The 20,304-nt window shown below is 43.4% G+C and overlaps 1 protein-coding gene across 1 annotated transcript in view, besides 1 other annotated feature; it reads right to left on the reverse strand.

The window, feature by feature from the left end:
- Positions 1-381: 381 nt before the first annotated feature.
- Positions 382-20,304, reverse strand: part of CG40006 (uncharacterized protein) — a 133,933-nt gene continuing 114,010 nt past the window's right edge. The window contains exon 10 of the mRNA NM_001042936.1: positions 382-668. The gene's annotated coding sequence lies outside the window, so the exon portion shown is untranslated. The remainder of the gene's footprint in view (positions 669-20,304) is intronic.
- Positions 7,791-8,917: a mobile genetic element.

A 20,304-nucleotide genomic window follows, 5' to 3' on the forward strand; every position in this document is an offset into this window, starting at 1 on the left:
TGGCAGAGCCTTAGCAATTCTGTTATTAATTCCGTCGAATCCTGGAGCGCATTTTTTGTATTAGAAGCAGACTTCATTCGGACTTACGTGACGAATGGGCTCTACATCAGGGTATAGAGTATTTAGAAATGCCAGTCTTGTTTCGAAGTCCTCAAGACTTCCTTGTAAACCTTGTAAACAGGTATTACGTGAACTGCCTTTTGGGAACTTGCTCTCTCTCCTGATCTGGAATTATTTCCATTGCATGCAGCGGAGAAAGTTAATATCGCACAATGGGTAACGATAGTTTGAATTCATCATTTCTGGATCTCGATTGATAACATAATGACATATGAACGGCTTCTTCGATGATATTTATTCAATAAAAAGCAATTGTGTGATATTTACAGGGGTAAAATGTAATTCTTCTAAGCATTATGAACTACAACATTTTGTTTAAACCTATCACAGTTTTTAAACAGCTATTAGCGTGTGTATTAAAATAAATTGAATCAAATTAGCGATTGAATTAACACTACGAGAGCTGTATTCTATAACTTAGATTTATTAGCCAAAAACCTAATGTTCCAGATCGGTTACACATCCAAAACCACTAAATGGTGATTTCTCCATGGCGAAAAGTGAGCTGATAAACTTTGGGCTCCCTGAGTTACACCTGAGCCTGTCACCTGAAAAATAACATTATAGTTTGGTCAATTATTACTTTCGGTTAAAGAAATATTATTTAATACCCTTCCCAGGTCGCCACTCGCGTAAATTGTTATAAATTAGGATAATTAATATTTAGGATTTTATACGACTATCGCCTATATGTGTTCAACTACCATCAGCTAATGCTGGTTCATTATTAACGATAAAATGGTGTTACAAAAATTGCGACAAAAATTGTGAATTTAATAAAAACATAAACAAAGAAATGTTTTATAAATTCTAACCCAAATAAATAGTTTGTACTCGTGTTTATTTTTAATCACCTGACGAAATGATGTCTTTGTTGTTAACACAGTACTAAAATAATTTTTGCGTTTTTATTTGATATCTGTTAAAAATTGACCAACTTTGCAAAAACCTTTTTACAGCTTGCTAAAGAATTCGATTCCCAATTTCTACACTAATGTGGAGGTGCTTGCATATCTCTGTATATTTTTGTCGATTAACTTGACTTTGGCGAGCGAATGGCAACAGCCGATCCTCAAAAGCAGTTAACGTTTTCAAAAAATAGCAAAACAATTACAGTTTTGTAAAATACTTTAGTGTAAAGAGAGAAAAAAATATCCATTGAAAGATTTATATATGATGATTTTTAAGTTTCGGTCGTAGCATACATTCCTGGGATGCTGACAGATATCCTTGGCAACATCCCATGGATATCCGGAAATAGGACCACAAATGAGCAGGAGTAGCAGAACAAGAGTGTAAAAAGTCAAGGAGCAGACCAATAGCCCACCCCCCGCTTAGGCGGCACACTTTAAGTCCGGGGCTTTTACGACCGATCGACAGTGTGAACAATGTTGTGTTGCGACAGTAGGGCGTGAAATTCAAAATTAAATTTTAAAATTAAACCGTTGAAATTTAATTTAATTTAATTTTGATTCTGGTTACTGGGAGCGCACAAGTCTTTAAGAAAGGGGAAAAGGCACAAAGGTCGCGGACAGACCAAATATCATCCTCTCACCGTGCTGGTGCCTAAGCAGAGGTGTCCGAGTCGAGGCGGTACAAACCTCCATCCGTAAAAGCCAGGGGGAATCCGTGGCCTACGCGGGAACCCCCTTTCTAAGGCTGGTGCTTCGCCTAGGTAACCTTAGGCCATCCTTCAGTTGATGGACAGCGCAGTGGGGGGCAGTCCCCCTGATCGCAACGACCTGTTCAGGAGGAGCTCCCGATTTTCGAGATCCCCCACCAGAGGAGTCGGTAACCCGACCCATGGTGACGGAATCTGGGTCCCGTCGGTAGCAAGGGGTTAGCACGCAGGCCCCCAGCCGCCGTTGACTAGCGACTGCAGCGATGCTGTAGAGGTGGAGAACTTGGCTCCTACAGCATCTACGACCGCGACAAGTCAGAAGACGATGGACCACATCGCCGTGCCATCGCAAAAGACGGGAGGGAAGTCCCCAGCTGGTTCCCCTCATTGGTCTTCGGACCAGACCACGGCTCTCCAGAACGAGGACCTGAGGGGCATACTTACCAGGATGAATGGCAAGATCAGCACCCTGCTATCCACATTCGAGACCCAACGGCACGTGACACGAGAGACAAGGGCACAGCTTCCGAACTCTCAGCCCTTAACAACAGGGCGATAGAGCTGTACGAAGGTACTACTAGCGAGCACCGCTTGAAGAGCAGTGCTACCCAGACGGAGGTACAAAAGCCTACCAAAAAGGCTCCTCAAAATGCGCAGGTACCCAAGGTGCAAGTGCCAAAAGTCCAGGCGCCCAAGCCGAGCAACCCTACGTTGGGTGGCAACGGTGAGGAAAAGGTGACATCCATACCTAACGAGTCCAAGCCAGGCAGCTACGCATCTGTCGCCAAGAATGCTAGCACGGGTGCAGAGTGGACCAAGGTGAAGTCTACGCGCCTGCGTAAAAAACCGGAGGCACTCATCGTAAAAAATACAGGAGAGGCTTCGTACGCAGAGATGCTTCGGAAGCTAAGATCGGACTCGAGCCTTAGCGAACTGGGCAGTCACGTGCGAAAAATCCAGAGAACGCAGAAAGGTGAGCTGTTGCTTGAGGTAGAGGGGAAAGCTTCCTGGAAGCTTTTTGAGCGACCTGGAAGCGGCGCTCAATGACTTGGCGTCTGTGCGCACAGGAGCGCAAAGAATAGCTCTATCTTGCAGCGGATTGGACGAGGCTACGACAGCAGAGGAGCTCCACAGCTGCTTGGTCGCCCAATTACAGGGCCTGCAGATAAATCCTGAAGATATCAGGGGCCTTCGCAGAATGCGGGATGGCACGCAAATAGCCTCAGTGCTGCTGAACGCGAACGTTGCGATACCAGTCCTTAAACAGGGCACCATAATCGTTGGATGGTCAACATGTCGTATCACCCAGGACGTCCGACCCACGAGATGCTACAGATGTCTCGGCTATGGGCATCGATCAGCAACCTGCAAGGACACTGACAGGGCAGACTGCTGTCTTAGATGCGGTGAGCGTGGGCACAAGGCAAAGAGGTGCGTTGCAGCACCAAAATGCCTGATCTGCAGCAGCGAGGTGGACAGAAACCACCCGACGGGTAGCTTTGCGTGCTAGACCTACAGAGCGACCCTAAAAGAAGCCAAGAGCCACCTTAATGCACGCCCATATTAGCGTAGTACAGCTCAATGTCAATCATAGCGCAGCAGCTCAGAGCCTCCTGGCCCAGACTGCGGTTGAGCGCAAAGTAGACATCATGCTCCTAAGCGAACCCTACGTCTCTGGTAGTGGACAATCATCCATGATCCTTGACGAGACAGGTAAAGCAGCTATCAAATGCTGCAGCTCTCTCCACGTCCAGGAACTTGCTGCTTTGCGGGGTATCGCTTTTGCGCCAGAGGCCGAGCTGTGATTGACGCCATGGGAATACTGGACCCTATACTGCTGAACGACAGACGGAAGCCGACGTTTAACAACGATTGACGTTACCTTTGTCAGCAGAGGGCTAGTGGACAACAACAACAGGATGGTCCATGACGTCATGACGCTGAATGCATGCCCAGGAGACGGCAGAGTAGAAAAGCCGGGAAAGCATGGGACACCAGGAAGATCGATGAGGCCATGATGGCCTATCAGATCAATTCCCTGGAAATCCCAAATGGGGACGCAGAGAGTATGGCGGCAGGCCTCATGAATATGGTGGGAAGAATCTGCGACGCAATCATGCCAAGAAAAAAAGCCACAGCGCAAACCACCCGTTTACTGGTGGAGTGCCTCCCTAAGCCAACTACGGTCTGATTGCCTCAGGGCTAGGAGAACGTCGCAACGAGCCAGAGGCAGTACCCACCACGCGGAACTCTTGGAGGCTTTCAGAAGGAAACGCCTAGAGTTCAAGCACGGCATCGCGGCTGCCAAGGCGCGGTCGTTTAAGGAGCTGCAGGATGGCGTAGACAGCAATATTTGGGGCCTCGCCTACAAGCTTGTTACCAACAAGCTAAGGAGGAGAGCGGCAACCCCATCCGACCTGGGGGTCCTGGCTAACATAGTAGGGGAGCTATTCCCAAAGCAGACCACATTATGGAGGCCAACAGAGGCAGCCCCTGCCGCAGATTTCCCATGCGTCACAGAACTTAAAGTCGTCGAGGCAGCCAAGCGCATCAAACCCAACAAAGTCCCTGGACTAGATGGTATTCCTGGAGCTGTTATTAAAGCAGTGGCGCTGGGTAGACCGGACATCTTCAGGGCCACCTTCCAGCAATGTCTTCTGGACGGAATCTTCCCAACAATAGGCAAGGGACCAGCACATGCTGCAAACAGCTACCGTCCTCTATGCCTACTGGATATAGTTGGAAAACTGTTCGAACGTATCCTGTGTACACGAATAGAGGCAATCACTAAGAGCATAAACGGCCTAGGAATCAATATGGCTTCCGGAAAGGAAAGAGCACACTGGACGCCCGTTCGGCCGTTAGTAACATCGCCAAGACCACTCTTTCTGGTGATAGATGGTTAGGGGCAGGCAGGAATACTGCGCAACGTAAAGAACGCTTTCAACACCGTAGGAGTAAAGCTGCACTGTTTTGCTGACGATGTGGCAATCACAGCTGTCTCAAAACCAATCGCAGGGTTGGAAGATAAATGCAACTCTACGATCGGTGCTGCCATCCTCTGGCTCGAGAAAGCCGGGCTAGCAATAGCGGCTCACAAGACCGAAGCAGTCCTACTAAGCAGCAGGAAAAAGGTGGAGAACATGCTGGTCTCCGTCAAGGGCACACAGGTGACCTCTCAAGAATCCCTAAAGTACCTGGGGGTAATGATAGATCGCAGACTGTCGTTCAAGGACCACGCGAGCTACGCCAGCAAGAAGGCAGCAGTCACAGCCTCTTCGTTGGCGAGGCTTATGCCCAACGTCGGAGGCCCAAGACACCCGGCCAGGAAACTGCTGGTGTCAGTAGCAAAGGCTTCGCTGCTATACGCTGCACTAGTCTGGAGCAATGCCACTTGCAGGGGCTCATACCTGAAAGGAGCTCGTTCGGTGCTACGGTCAATGGCCCTCAGGCTCATTAGAGGATTCAGGGCCATATCCGAAGACGCGGCGCTAGCGCTGGCAGGCCTGCCGCCAATTGATCTGGAGATCAAGGCTCTCAGCCTAATGCGGAGTGGCGCTTTCAGGCAAGAGGCACGAGTGGCTATTAGGTGAATGGCAGAGTAGATGGCAAACGTCGCAAAGGGGGAGATGGACTTATCAGCTCATCCCAGAGATGACGGTTTGGGCAGAGTGCCAACACAAATGCTTGGACTACCACCTAACCCAGTTCCTCACGGACCATGGCTGCTTCCAGGCCTATCTACTCCGGTTCCGTCACGTAGAGTCTGCCCAATGCTTGTTCTGCGTCGACGGTGAAGAAACAGCAGAACATGTGCTAATGCACTGCTCCAGGTTCACGGCGGAGAGAGAGCAGCTAAAGACGCTGTCAGGTACCCCGTTCAGCCCTAGTGGCTTGTTCGCGGCTATGCTGGCGAACAGCGGGGCTTGGGAGCTGGGACACAGCATTATCATTAATATGATGAAGCGTGTCCGATCAATACGAGATGGTCAACAGAGTGGATGTCTAAGCCCAAACTGGCGTCCTGAGTGACGGCGGGTGAAGAATTCTACCTCAGCGTTCCCGGCTCGTCGTAAAAGGCGACTAAAGGGTGGAAGGAGGAGCCCCCATGGACTACACTGAAGGGAGGGAGTGCGACCTGGCCTCATATCCTACTCACCGAAGTCATACCTTGATTGGCAGTCCCGGTGAGCGAGCGAGGACTGAAGAGCACGCGGAGGTTTTTGTTTTAGTACGTAGGCATAATTCCAATAGGGCTTATGAATCGTGCATGCCACCTACGGACGGTAGGTGGTATCTTTAGAAGATTTTAACTTTCCTACCGTAAGGCGAATATTAAAAAAAAAAAAAAACTGAATCACTGCACGGCAGCCCAAGACCTGCTAGTGCATACGGTGCGTGAACGTAGAGTTGAATTTGCGTTACTTAGCAAGCCCTACCGGATGGCCCACATTGGGCTTTCAATCGCACCAGGAAAGCAGATGCTAGGTGCCGCACCCAGGTTCTTATAGCTGGCGACTTTAACTCTTGGTTAACTCATGGACAGTTCAACCACCAAGGCGAGAGGCAGGTGGCATTCGCGACGCTGGACCTGGCTGTATTAAATCAAGAAAACACATTCAGGCGAGCCGGACTGGGCTCTGTGGTGGACCTAACCTTCACTAGCGGCTCGTCGTTCAGGCACGCGAGGCGGAGACTCAGTACTCAATACACTGGCAGTGACCATTTGGCCATCATTAGGCATTCGGCAAGTGCAGACGTACCAGAACTACCAGCACGGTTGCCTCTCTCACAACTGCATCGACAACAACAACAACAGCAACAGTCTCTTTAACTCAAACGATTCAGTCAACGACCTTACCAGCTTTTGCATTGCAAGCAAAAAACCCGAAGACCAGTTTTAAGCGGTTTCGAAGTTTTTAAACGTAAACGGCAAAAAATATTACACGTACCAACTCAAAAGCAGTAAAGTGCTGCAAGTGGTACTAAAAGGCATTGAGTCTGATGTCACACCCAATGAAGTTGCGAATGCACTTCACGAAAAGCCCTTTAACGTTTAGAAAAAAAATTATTAATATTCTTAATAAAGATAGATGCAACTAGCGAAACACTAATGAGAAATGAAGTGCACCCAATTTACAATCACCAATTCTTATTACATTGTAAAATTAGTGTAGAAGAACCATTTAAGCTTAATGGTCCAGTACTATGCTCCAACTGCCAAGAATATGGCCACACCAAGACATATTGTACCCTTCCTTCCGTTTGCGTCGTCTGCGGGGATGTGTACGAATCTGGCACTTTCCCGGCTAATAAACTTGATCCAAATTCAGAAAATTTGGCAATTGTGGTGAAAACCACCAGTAAGTCTTGTTTCATGCATCTCTGAGATCTTTGAAAAATTACTCATCATTCGAATACAAGCACACCTGCAAGCTCGTAACACAGTTCCATCGCATCAATTTGGATTCCGCCAAAATCATGGATTAATTGAACAAGTGAACAGAATAACAACAGAAATCAGAACTTCTTTTGAGCACAAGGAAAATGGCAAAGCCGTCTTCCTTGACGTCCAAAAAACGTTAACAATCTGTTTTGCGATACCGCTTTGAATCCAGTCGAACACAACTTCAATTCTGACAACTATCGACTGATCTCTTTTTCTTGCAATGCCAAGATATCGCTTTTTACAAATTTAAATCATTTTACAAATTCTACAAAGTTTTTTACAAACCTAATTTTGCAAATAAAAGCCATACATGCATGATTACGTTGCAATTAGGTGTCGGGGACAGCTTAGAACTACCGAGAACGGAGAATGATAGAAATTGGTTTAGTAGGCTAGGCCACTTTTGGTTGTCTTGCCTTTCCAGCACAAGATCCAACATACATTTCAGACGACGAAAAATGAATTTAAATGTAGATATTTTAAAAAGGCCCAGTAAGTTTCCCGCGCCATAGCGCACACAGATAATATTCTTGAATGGATTTTGGCGTTCGAAAAGGTAGGTGTTACGTTTTCTTTTGTTCTTGTTACGGTTTACGCAACCAAAGACACTAGAATAACAAGATGCGTAACGGCCATACATTGGTTTTGCACTATGCAGCCACTTTTTTGGTGACGGCCAAAATTACTCTCTTTCCGCTCACTCCCGCTGAGAGCGTAAGAAATCTAAAAATATAATTTGCTTGCTTGTGTGAGTAAAAACAAGAGAAGAGAACGCGTATATGTGTGCGTGTTGTGCTAGAAGACGATTTTCGAGCCGAAATCAATTCTGATCGAAAAACGAATTTACATGGTACATATTAGGGTAGTTTTTGCCAATTTCCTAGCAATATGATAAAATAAAAATTTTTTAAAAATTCGCGCCCTGACTATTGTAATTTTAAAGCTTTTTAAATTTGTTTGTTAAAATCGCCGCTCGAATTAGCTACCGTTGACACATTTATATTTATGTTTAATTCTAATTTGTCTCTCATCTGACAATTTTTTAAAAGCGAAATATTTTTTTTGAAACACTTTTAATGTTAATGTTACATCATTTTAAGTCAAATGACTTAATAAATATACTAATTAATTAAAGGAAGTACAATAGAAATTATTATAACTACTGTAATTTCATAAATTTCATAAAAATATGATAACTAGAATTATTCTAGTGTCTTTGCTTTGTTCATATCTTGAGGCACGAATTGCGGACACGAGCACTCAACAATTATTGCCTTATTAATTTTTCACACGCCGCAAGATGAATACTCTAATGACAAATATTCTTATATAAAGTCATTTTTGAAATTTATTTTTGTGATAATATGTACATAGATTTGGCTATTTCTAATCTATTTTCAAATAATAATAACGTTAAGGCAATGCAAAACAAGAATTTTTCGAATGGTGCCAATTGATCAAAAATAATATAGATTTTAAGTCAAAGAACTTCTAAGGTGATGGGCATATTTTGTCAAATTTACAATGCATGAGCATACTTGTGCACACATACAGTTGTCTGCTATCACTTTGTGCGTTGAAAAGAGCTGTTCGCTGTAGCGCTCTGCGCTCTCTCGCTCTCTAAAAAAAATTCGAGAGAGCCTGGAGCCACCTCTAGAGCCACGGCGAAAAAATCGTGTGCCAAAAAATCGTATGGCGTTACGCATCTTGTTATTCTAGGGTCTTTGACGCAACTGTGTCGCAATCTGAGGTGCCCGACATCCACGAAGGTTTTATGTTGCTTGTGCAGTGAAATGAGTTGTAACTAGAAAACATGGACCTAAGAAAAAAACCCATCGGAGAAATGGAGATTTTGAACACCAGTGCCGATACAATAAATGGTGTCCTAAGAGTAATCTAGATTAATTGCATGAAGGTCATTTCTGGCAAAGTTATCTTGGATCGTTCGTGAATGTCCATATCCCTTAAACTGACAATGGTAAAAAGTTCGCTGGGCCTTTAGCGCCCATATAGAAGGACTTATGCAAGTCCGGGGGCAAAAATATACAACAAACATACAACTTTGACAAAAGTTTCTAATCACACTTTCTCAAAAAGCCTAGCTACAAAAAAATTTGAGGATTGCTTAGCTCCAGGCCTATTTCACCGATGTTCTATAACCCAACTGACCTCTTAGCCCTCGTCACTTAGTCATCTTCGCTCCAGAACTAAGCCCGACATACAGTTCCCGCCCAAACGATTCGAGCAGAGAATAAGGAAAATATATAAAAACAAGAAAGAATGCTTTAATCGAATTCCCCGACTATCAGATACCCGTTACTCAGCTAGTGTGAATGGAAACGCGAAATTTCATATTTATTCTGGGATAACGATAGATATTGGTAAATAAAAAATAAATATAAATTTTTCACAAATGTAACAGTTAGAAAATCGATAGAAATTTACAAGACTAATATAAATGTACAAGAATATCAACACATTTTTCAAAAGTGTGGGCGTGGCAGTTTTATGCGGTTAGAATGGGCGTGGCAACATGGGTCAACAAAATTGCGTTGCGTCTATGCCTATAGAATCTGTATGCCGAAACTCAATCTTCTCGATTTTATAATTCCTGTGATCTCGAAGTAAACACAAACGGAAAGACTGACGGAAGGAAAGACGGACATGACCAGATCGACCGGGCTATTGATCCTGATCAAGAGGTGTAGGTGCTAGAGTACTAGAAAGAGAGAGAGAGAGAGAGCGCGAGAGATTAGTTGCTCACGCAGCTGATCTGCTGTAGAACTGCTGGTCTTAGGTTAGACGCACCTTTAGTTGTATACAACTTTGCTTCATATTTATTTATCAAACGACGATAGAAAAGAATTGGATATGCAAAAACATTAATTATTTAATGATACTTTTAATATAATATTCAAATGATTATACACATTTAACCAAATTGTGTTTTTCTAACATTTTAATAAAGCTTTTCAAAATACGGCGAGTTTGTCTTGGTCATTAGAATGGACGCACGTTGGCTTTTTATTTAGTATTTAAATTTTAACATAAATTATTAGTTGGCGTTACTATTTGATTTATTTGCAATAAAAAAAAATAATAATAATTTCAGTAATGAGTACTGTCTCCTTTGTGTGTAATACCTTCATAAATCCGGTCCTTCATAGAATGACACAATGAATCTATGTAGCTCAAGGAAATCTCGCTCTAAGCACGTTTACTAGCTGCAGTTAACGCTTCCTTGTCTTCGTATTGCTTTCCTACTTCGTATACTTTCCGTGATCGCCAGCCCCAAGCATTTTCAATTACGTTAAGATCTGGAGAATGTAGAATGGCCAGGTCATGATATTAACGTTTTGACTCGAAATAAAAGACTTTACTACTCCAGAATTATGAATAGGAGCATTGTCTTGTTGAAAAGTCCAAGAAATCGGTCCAAAAAGATCTTTTAATTAGCTGTTCATGTTTTGATCGATAAAAATCAAGTCAATTGCATGGAAATGAATAAATTGATTTGCCTTAAAAAAACGATGGTGCGCCTAACCTAAGACCAGCAGTGTAGATAACGATGATTTTGCACAGCTCAGGTGCAGTAAAGTTGGCATGTAAACAAATAACAATTTTTAGGATTGCTGGCGGCTGCATGACCCGACACCCTTTTACCAAATACACTATAATAACAAGATGCGTAATGCTATGCGATTTTTTTGCATACGACTTTTTCGGCGTGACTCTAGAGGTGGCTCCAGGCTCTCTCGAATTTTTGATCAAGAGCGAGAACGGAGAGCTCTACATCGAACAGCTCTTTTCTACGTATACAGTTTTTTGTTTTGTTTATTATATATAACGATGATATTGCACAGCTCAGGTGCAGTAAAGTTGGCATGTAAACAAGTAACAATTTTTAGGATTGCTGGCGGCTGCATGACCCGACACCCTTGATTCTCTTTGCAGCTTCGACGACTTCGCAGGATGTGATACACGGAAATTCGGATGCAGGTGGTTCTAGCGCTGGTTGCCATAACGTGTCCTGTCTAGGGAACAGCTCCGAGACAATGCTAGCCAGGGTAACTGGATCCTGTGGAGTTCCTGCACCGGCGCCATTGAGTTTTTTCCGTACTACTTTGTAGGCGAGGCCTCAAGGGTCTTTGTCTATGCTAGTAAGCAGCTCCTTGAATACATTCGCTTTTGCTGCTTTCGCTTAGCTTTGTAAGCCTCGATGTATTGGTCATGGTGCGAGATTAGGTTATGATCGCTCAGCGATACGTCTTCTCGCACCATCCAGTTTGCGTTGGCCACTAAGACTCTGATGACAAAGGTGACATCGATAAAAGACGAACCTCTGTCGTTATTAAACGTCGGCTTGAGCTCGTCATTAAGAAATACGAGCTCTAGCAAGTTCATGGCTTTGATTACTGCTCGTCCTCATTGGTTTGAAGTCCGGCTGCCCCATTCTGTAGCGCAGGCATTGAAGTCACCTCCTATGACTGCTGGTTTGCGTCCACTTGCATGGTCAACAAGCTTTCCAAGCATGTCCTCGAATTACTCTGGAATGTCGCTAAGTAAAGCAAAGCAGCTGCTGAAGTGGACTCCTTTAACAGCTTCCCACTCATCTATAGATAGGTTAGTGTGGCATTTGATAGCTGCCTTACCTAGCTCATCAAGGAGCACCCCCAAGTTTCCCGCACCAGGAATGAAAGGTTCACTCCATAGCGCTACGTCCCCATTGCGCTCCCTCGATGTCTGGCACAAAAGGTTCTGTGCGGCTGCACAATGCTTGACGTTTATCTGTATGATGTTAATTTGACCTAGCATCATTATTAGCTCCTTTTAAAGCATGAGCTTTGTAGGTGGGACATGCGAAGCCACCTGTCGCATGGTTCTTGTCCACGTCGCTGCTGCAGATCAGGGCGGCGATGTGCAGATCTTTGCCTTATGTCCATGCTCGCCGCACCGTAGACAACACTCCGATCGATCGACTGACATGCAGCTGGAAGCCCGGTGGCCGTATTCCAGGCACCTGAAGCATATTGTTGGACTATGCGACACCGTGACCTACAGTTACCGAACCATGATTATAACCGTGATCGCGACGTTCACACCTAGCGTCACTGTCGCTGACTGCGTTCCATCCCGCATTTTGCGCCAGCCACGAAAATCCTCTGGTTTCATCAGTATGCCTTGTTATTGGAAGGTTTTACTTCTGTGAACCTCCTCAATCACTACTCTGTATGCGGGAACGCTGGCAGAGGCTTTGCCCTCTATCTCGAGCAGTAGTTCCCCCTGTTGGGTCCTTCCTATCTTTTTTGACCTGTTTGCCAAAGTCGCTTAGATTGGGAACGGCTTTCAGCGTACGGAGCATGTCGGCGCACGAAGCTTCACCAGTCTTCTTGAGGATGACAGCGGCTTCTTGCGCAAGCGCTTCGGCATTACTTTAACCCACCCCTCCCTCGTACTCGCGTCCCTGGCAATAGTCGCGTAGCTGACCGCTCCTTTACCTTAGAATGAGCCGTTTTGGTTGGCTTGGTTGGCAACTCTGAATGTGGCTTCACTGAGTGCAGCCAACTCAGTGATTACGCCTTTGGTTTTCCTGGCGTGGCGCAAAGTCTCAAATACGGATACTACAATATTTATTCTGGCACTTATCATGTCCAGAATGCCCTGCAGGCCTTCGTTTTGGTATGCCGACAGATTCCTACAATTTTTTCCTCTGGCTTGTCGTTATGGATACTGCCGAGGCCAAGCTAGCCACCTCCGCAGCACTGCCATTATTGGGTATTGCCGACGTCGTTTGGGGGCCGTTTGCTCCCCTCTCTCAACCGCCGGCGCCCCCTGCACCGTTATTTCCGCAACCCTCGTCGGACATCTCGACATCATGGAGCTTCTCCCGAAAAGGTCGACGAAGTGGGGGGCACTGCCCCCCGTTCGACTATCCATTAAACAGTAGCGGCAACAATTATTCCCTTGCGGACGTGGAGCACCAAGATTTAGATAGGGTAGGCTATGGATTTCTCCCAAGCTCGCCTAATGGAGGTTAATCATCCTCTACTCGGACACCAGAGCCTCTACTTAGGCACCAAAGAGGTGAGAGGATGACTATTGGTCTGTCCACGAACTTTTCCCTTTCTAAAACGGTCCACTCCAGAATTTAAATATAAATTTATATTAAAATGTTCCGCTCTTTCGTGGCAGATATTATAAATTCAAATTTAAATTTGAAATTTGTGGTCTGGCAGCGCTGTTAATCTGGCAACGCCACTCAAACTCGATCGCTTCGACAAGTTGGCAGCTGTCAGCTGTTTTCACGGTCAACTAAACTAAATGGCAACTGCAATTAAAATATTCACTGTATCGCGCGTTTTAGCACGTTATGATCACGTCTGCAGCAAATGTGCACAGCCTCCGTGTGTTTTTGAGCGATTACCAATTTTATATTATAGCTTTGAAGAGCAATTAAGAAATTAAACCGATTAGGTAATTGTTATAAAAGGATTATTCAGTGAGCCAAGCGCTCTTGTGTGTGTGATCCGTTAGATTCATGGGTTTATGGTAACTTATGTAGTTACCGCTTTATTTAATTACTAAGTACAATATCTTGTTGTTTTATGCCGTAAGCTTGTTGCGCGCGGAGCTGAAGTTTCAGTGTGTCCAGTCTGACGATATCAGAAGATATCGTCCTCCAGGAAAGGTCTTGGCGTTAGTACCTGTTTTCGCCGTGATGCCAGACCGGGCTTCAGGCGCCCAGACGGGTTCATTGTATAGTATTTTATTTGGTATAATAAATAAAAATAATGTAAGGAATCAATAAGATTCTTCAGGACCACGAAACGGCTGCACTCCTTGATCGAATAAGCCAAAAAATTCAATTACCTATAACGGTAGGCTATATCCAAATAGTCTTAGGCCAAATCAGCTTAAAATTCAATTTAGTAAAATGGTCATGTACGGAGCTTAAGGATAATTTATTGACGACAAATTAGGCATAATGAAGATCATTGGAATTGATTCTTATCACATAATAACGAAAGCTTCTTTACATTAAATTAAAGTAGCTTCCGTCATTGATAAGAGTCTATTTTAAAACTATAAATTAAATATTCGGAAGTCGTAGACGCCATTATCATCTTCATCCGATGGTCTTTATTAGATAGATACCTACTAAACAGAGGTACCTTTGCACTAATTGGAGAGGTTAGAGGTTTAACAAAATCCTACGAGCTTACGCTGACAACCAGGTACCTGAACATCAGATGGCTCTCTCACGGTCTAAGCCTTTTTCCAGAACGAGAGCACTAACACGACGACGCAACAAGGTCTTATTTATCCTGTACATGGAATATGTTGGTGTTGCTGTTTTTTGGTAATGCGCTAGAAAATTAACAGCTCAATATAAACAACAACATTTCCATGACTCTGATCTTAGACATTCCCGAAGTTGCTCTAGTTCCGCTTTTTGGATCAGGGTCCCCAGCTTCCCAACTACCTCTGAATTGCGGTCCCGGCAGGGGAATAAAATGCTAATCAATTTAGCGATTGCAGCGCAGCTGGAGAAGGATAGGTCATAGATTCCATAAATTAATGATTGATAAATTCCAGCAGCTTTTACAAAATTTGTTCCGTTATCTAAATCTTCTGAGTGAAGCTAAAAATGCGTCGCTTAGTTATTTTGGCCTGTGCCTTGCACACAGTTTCTTCTACTCGTATGAGCATTCCTACACTAGAATGCCGTTTTATTAATTTGTAAATCGGATCATTTATCGCGTCATATAATTTTTATAAAGACAGGTTCTTCTACAGACTGCCGATGACAAAGTTCTTTTGGGTAAGCTATCCATTCCGACCTATCCACCAAAGATCAGAATTAGTCAACTGGTTATAAACCACTCCCATAGATGTGTAGTGGCGACTGAAGCTTTTATGTTAGAATAAGAAGAAGAAGCTCTGTGCGTCTAATTAAGGGTCATATCAATAATGCAGTATTAGTCATTGGAAATATACAAGACGAGATGTAAATCTGTTAAAAATCAACCCTAGTTCGATATGTCGTTAAATTGCGAGTCTGGTATGAACTGCAATGCACGCATCTTATACATACATATATGTCTGAGTGCGACTCTTCGCATTCCAGAAATTCCTTCTGTGATTGAGCAGATCCATCTGCATGGTGCACCACCGTGGATTTAATCTTTGCAGATAATGCGCTTGTAGGCAGTGCACTCGCAATAGCGTTAAGCAAAGCATCAGAAGGCAGTGCATCGCAATGGCTGTCGCAGATATGCTTCGCTGGCATCACGTGGCCGCAGTTTAAAGAACTGTTCATACAGCGATTCGTAGGAATTGAGACGTCGGCTGCTATTTTGATAAACGTTTTGAACGGACGTCCAACACTTGGAGAGAGCTTTGCCCAGTATGGAAGTCGCATTGTCACCTTGTTGCTGTCTAAGTGGAAGGCCAAGGATTTGGAGGAGATTGCGGTTTCGGTAGCGTTGGCTCACATGGCACAAATCGATAATAATTTGTTGCGTTGGGTGTTTACGACTAATGTGGCTACGCGCAATGAGCTTCAGCAACAACTGCAAGCTTACGCCTTCAAGAAACGTAACAACGAAGATGATTCTGGCCCAGAAAAAAGTTAAGAATGCAGTTGCAGACCATGTGCCATTTTTGTGGGAAAGCTGGCCACAAATTCGCCGAATGCCGTGCTCGAAAGGAAGGTACATCAAACACAAAAGAAAGAAACCACAGCGAAAGCAACACGCCTGGGTTAAAAGATCGTTCGAACATAAAATGTTTTAAATGCGACGAAATGGGACATGTGGCGTCTGTATGTCCCAAAGGCCACAACAAATACATCGAAAAGCGAGTTGACGTGTGCGAAACTAAGTAAGCCAAGTGGACTGTTTTTTCAATTGGGTGAGCCCTTTCCATTTTTTTTTTTCGATTCGGACGCCGAATGTTCTTTAATAAAGGATAAATTAAGTAACAAATTGGCTGGCAAGAGAATTAATAACCTAGTTGTTTTAAGAGGAATTGGTGACAATGTAGTTAAGAGCCACTTGCAAATACTATAAACTGTCCAAATGTCTCAATTGAATTTAGAAATTTTGTTTTATGTTGTAGTGGACAACTATTTAAAGTACGACATAATGATTGGCCAAGACATATTAAAGCTTGGTTTCGTTTTATTGATTAAATCTAATAAATTTAGTATGTACAAATCCAAAGTTATCAATGCCGTTCAAAATAATGCACATGAGAATAGTTTGGAAATACTCTTTGACATCAATATAGAAGTAAGCGATAATGATAAATGTAAATTAAGAAATATATTGGAAAAGTATGCCGATAGTTTCGTAACTGGGATACCAAATAAGGCGCATTGGAAATTCGTTTAAGTAATAAAAATAAAAGTGTTCAAGGGCGCCCATATCGACTCAGTTTCCATTGCCACTGCTTTTGGATCAAATAGATCGTTTGCGGTGTGGTAAATATTTTTTTCATTTGTTTTAGACATGGCCAGCGGATTCTATAGAAGAGTCAAGTATGTCTTTCCTTAGAGCTCCCAGTCGCATCATAGTGGATCAAGGCAGAAGCTTTGTCAGCAACAAGTTCCGTGAGCTTTGTTCAACAAACAGGATTGAGTTGTTTTCAATAGCTACAGATGCCAGCAGAGCAAATGGGCAGGTTGAAAACAAATGAGCGTACAAGCAAGGAAAACATGCGAAAGGATGTAGTAGTTCGGTATGAGGTCATGTGTTAAGTGAGAAGTATCATCGAGTGATTAATGTACTAGATGGTCATCGACACAATTTGAAGTCGTTAGTTATCAAGCGAACATATAAATATTCGCATGAATGTAATGGTGACTCCCAACAGAGAAAAGAGTTGAAGGATGGCACTAGTGATCGTGCATCTGTGTCCCAAGAGAGAAAAGAGTTTAAAGATGGCTCTAGTGATCGTGTATCTGTGTCCCAAGAAAGGAAACATTTGGCGAACGTCATGAATAGAATGGCGTGTGACCGCACTATAACAACTAACTCGCAGGGACGAGGAGTGTTATGGCGGGGGTCAAGAGATAATGACTGCACTATAACAGCTAACTCGCAGGGACGAGGAGTGTTATGGCGGGGGTCAAGAGATGATGACTGCACTATAACAGCTAACTCGCAGGGACGAGAAGTGTTATGGCGGGGGTCAAGAGATAATGACTGCACTATAACAGCTAACTCGCAAAGACGAGAAGTGTTATGGCGGGGGTCAAGAGATTGGGTGTGAGAGAAGACACGCCAATGTTATTATGAGAAATTAAAGTCATGGAAAATGTAAATAGTTTGAAGTTTTGATATGTAAATTGGAGATGTCTTTGTAAAAGAAAAATCAGTCATGAGATGAATTGTCAATTAAATAATTACTGATTATTACTTGTTGTCATTAATTGTTCTTAAGTTAACGAAGTTGTGTGACTTTGACTTGATTGGTGGATTAGGCACACGAGGACGTGTGAAAGGTCAGGAAGGCCGTGTCGGAGCGCGACTCTTCGCATTCCAGAAATTCCTTCTGTGATTTCAAATTCTGATGAAATTGTAACATTGCGGTAAAATTCTGTCGAGCGCTGCGGCAGAGGCACGAACAGCCTCTGCAGCTGAGTGAGGTCCGATCGAGTGGTCATAAATAGTGTGCTAGAGAGAGATGACAATGTGGCACACGCCAGTGTGTATAGACATTAGAGAATATGATGAAGAAGGGACATGTAAGAAGATCCCTTCAGTGAAGTTTGACTGCTGAAGTCGATCGGAACTTGCTGCGCTGACGCACAAAATCGCGAAGTGAATAAACGAAATGGATTAGACTCCTGTCTCGCCGACATACATATGTATATTTAAGTCTGTATGTCTGTACAGTAGTATAAATAGAAGACAAGAAGAAGATCAGTCACAAATAAACTCATATAGTGCTCATACATGTAAATAATCAACAAGTTATGGGCCCAGAAACGTTCTGGTGCGTATATAAGTAAACGTTTTTGAAAGTGTGTGACTGTGTGCGGCTCCGGAGATTAATAAATAGAAAGATGAACTCGTTGTATCAGATTAAGAAACTGGACGAAAAGAATTATGAATCATGGAACATCCAAATTAGAAGTGTTCTAGTGCATTCTGGGCTATGGAGTGTTACATCAGGGGAGCTCAAACAGGAATCTGTGCCAAAAGCTGTGGATTGGCAAGGCTTGGGTCAGAAGGCTTTGGCGACTCTAATATTGAGCGTGAAAACCTCACAATTGGGTTATATTAAACACTGTGTGCATTCTTTTGAGACGTTGATAAAGTTAAGAGACGTACATCAGCCAAAGGGACCGGTGCGCAAGGTAGCGCTGTACAAGAAGCTATTGGGTCTCAGGATGGAAGATGGTCAGAGCATATCCAGCCACATAAATGATTTCATCGGAATTTTGGATCAGTTGGCAGCTATAGGAATAGCGGTAGATGATGATCTACGAGGAATTTGATTGCTTTCCAGCCTGCCGAAAGACCTCGAATATTTTGTTGTCGCCATTGAGACGCGCGACACTTTGCTGGACTTCGAGAGTCTTTGCATAAAGTTGAAAGTAGAAGGCGAAAGAAGCGACGAGAAGAACATAGGCGCACAGGCATTGATTGCTACTACGAGTCAGCAACAAAACAACGATAAAAGAGATAAACTAAAAACGAAATGCTATAAATGCGGGAAAACTCGGCCACATAAGGAAAAATTGTCGCGCGGCAATTGAGAATGGAGACAAAACGGAACACAAGCAATGCTCTTTGCTTGGCTCTGGATGTGGACATGGATGGACATGGATGGTTTTGATCGTTCGATGTGGTGTCTAGACAATGACGCCACCAGCCACATGTGCTGTCAACGGGAACTATTTACGAATTTCGAAGAACACAATGAGAATATAGGACTGGCTGGCGTGGGTTACCTAAAAGCAACGGGAAAAGGCGACGTAATATTGCAAACAGACATTTGCGTTATGAAACTGATCAACGTTTTGTTTGTGCCTGAAATAAAGGGCTGCATTGTGAAATTCTGCAGTGAATGTGTAAATGTTGTTAAAGGCAAGGAGTGTATTCTGAATTAAATCTCTATACCCAAACAGCGACTTATCAGAAACTGTATATATGCAACAACCACAGGGATATACAGTAGGCAGAAAACCTGGACAAGTATTGTTATTTATGAAGGCCATATATGGATTGAAGCAATCTGGAAGGGCATGGAACAATAAACTGGACTGTGTGTTGCGGTCAATTGGTTTTGATCCCTGGCAATATATAATGAGTGGCAAAGGTAACTTGGCAATAATATTGGTTTATGTTGACGATTTCATTATAGCATGCCAGAACAAAGCAGACCTCATTAACATAAAAGCATCGATCTCAAATGCGTTTGAGTGTGTCGATAACGGCCCGTTAAAGCTATTTCTGGGCATGGAGATAGAACGTGATGGAGAACTTAGCCATATCACATTGGGGCAAACTCGATATATTCTAGAACTATTGCGGAAACATTGCATCACTGATTGTCGACCTGCAGACAGAACATAATATAATAATGACAGAATATATGGTAAATATAATTTTTCAGGTCGAGATTACTTCTGAACTTCCTCGAGGTATTTCTCTTGTGCCATAGCTTGTCAATTTTCCACAATATTTGTTTGTGATTACATTTTTCTAATTACTTGCTGTACGGAGATGACCTCAAAATCTATATGATAATTAAGATTGTTAGTGACTGTTTTATGCTGCAGGCTGACGTGGACAGTATGTACAACTGGTGCACTAAAAATAATCTACCTTTAAAGATAAATAAATGCAATGTTGTTACATATAGCAAATACTTGTCAACTTCTTCTTCTCCATAATTTTGTTCTCTTTGTTCTTTGTTCTCCATACTCTGTTTGGGTTTGTTAACCGAAATACCATTCAGTTTAGAGATCCGTACTTGCGCCAATCTGTGCACTCTGCATTCTCAGAGTGGAATACGCTGTTATAAGCAGTTTGTAGACATGACAGTGGGCATGGTAAAATATTTTTGTATATAAGTTAACTAGTGTTAACCGGACAAGGCA

Source organism: Drosophila melanogaster, chromosome 2L, assembly GCF_000001215.4.
Source record: "Drosophila melanogaster chromosome 2L".
NCBI lineage: Eukaryota > Metazoa > Arthropoda > Insecta > Diptera > Drosophilidae > Drosophila > Drosophila melanogaster.